Below are 1,513 nucleotides of genomic sequence, written 5' to 3'. Positions count from 1 at the left end.
TCATTGATGAACAAGGGAGGTTAACCTTCCCAAGTATCAATGCCAAATAATTTGGAATTCAGCTTCATGATTGCACCAAGAAACTTGGCAGTTTGCTCTTCAGTAACATCCTCATTCTCTTTAGAAGAGGAATACTCATCAGAGCTCATGAAGGGCATAAGGAGGTTCAATGGAATCTCTATGGTCTCTAGATGAGCCTCAGAGTCCTTTGGTTCCTCAGAGGGAAGCTCCTTATTGATCACTGGACGTCCCAGGAGGTTTTCCTCCTTGGGATTCACGTCCTCCTCTCCTTCTTTGGGTTCGGCCATGGTGCTTATGTCAATGGCCTTGCACTCTCCTTTTGGATTCTCTTCTGTATTGCTTGGGAGAGTACTAGGAGGGATTACAGTGATCCTTTTTACTCAGCTGGCCCACTTGTGCTTCCAGATTTCTAATGGAAGATCTTGTTTCATTCATGAAACTTACAGTGGCCTTAGATAGATCAGAGACTAAGTTTGTTAAATTAGAAGTATTTTGTTCAGAGTTCTCTGTCTGTTGCTGAGTGGATGATGGAAAAGGTTTATTATTGTTAAACATGTTTCTTCCACCATTATTAAAGCCTTGTTGAGGCTTTTGATCCTTCCATGAGAAATGTGGATGATTTCTCCATGATGAATTATAGGTGTTTCCATAAGGTTCACCTAAGTAATTCACCTCTGCTATTGCAGGGTTCTCAGGATCATAAGCTTCTTCTTCAGGAGAAGCCTCTTGAGTACTGTTGGATGCAGCTTGCATTCCATGCAGACTCTGAGAGATCATATTGACTTCCTGAGTCAATATTTTATTCTAAGCCAATATGGCATTCAGAGTATCAACTTCAAGAACTTCCTTCTTCATAGGCGTCCCATTACTCACAGGATTCCTTTCAGAAGTGTACATGAACTAGTTATTAGCAACCATGTCAATGAGTTCTTGAGCTTCTGCAGGCGTTTTCTTTAGGTGAATGGATCCACCTGCAGAAGTGTCCAGTGACATCTTTGATAGCTCAGATAAACCATCATAGAATATATCCAGGATGGTCCATTCTGAAAGCATGTCAGAAGGACACTTTTTGGTCAACTGTTTGTATCTTTCCCAAGCTTCATAGAGGGATTCACCTTCTTTCTGTCTGAAGGTTTGAACATCAGCTCTAAGCTTGCTCAGCTTTTGAGGAGGAAAGTACTTGGCTAAGAAAGCCGTGACCAGCTTATCCCATGAGTTCAGGCTGTCTTTGGGTTGAGAATCCAACCATAATCTAGCTCTGTCTCTTACAGCAAAAGGGAAAAGCATGAGCCTGTAGACTTCAGGATCTACTCCATTAGTCTTAACAGTATCACATATCTGCAAGAATTCAGTTAAGAACTGAAAAGGATCTTCAGATGGAAGTCCATGAAACTTGCAGTTCTGCTGCATCAGAGAAACTAATTAAGGTTTCAGCTCAAAGTTGTTTGCTCCAATGGCAGGAATGGAGATGCTTCTTCCATGTAAATTGGAA

At 41.4% G+C, this 1,513-nt stretch overlaps 1 non-coding gene across 1 annotated transcript; it reads left to right on the top strand.

Annotated features, from left to right (window-relative positions):
- The first annotated feature begins 1,068 nt into the window (after positions 1-1,068).
- LOC148548264 (small nucleolar RNA R71) lies at positions 1,069-1,176 on the top strand. The gene has a single exon (XR_015897433.1). It is a non-coding gene; the product is annotated as a small nucleolar RNA R71 (small nucleolar RNA).
- Positions 1,177-1,513: the final 337 nt, after the last annotated feature.

Source organism: Arachis ipaensis, chromosome B8 (assembly GCF_059453495.1).
Source record: "Arachis ipaensis isolate K30076 ecotype BB chromosome B8, ASM5945349v1, whole genome shotgun sequence".
NCBI lineage: Eukaryota > Viridiplantae > Streptophyta > Magnoliopsida > Fabales > Fabaceae > Arachis > Arachis ipaensis.
The sequence above is the reverse complement of the archived record's forward strand: the minus strand, read 5'-3'. Positions and strand labels throughout refer to the sequence as shown.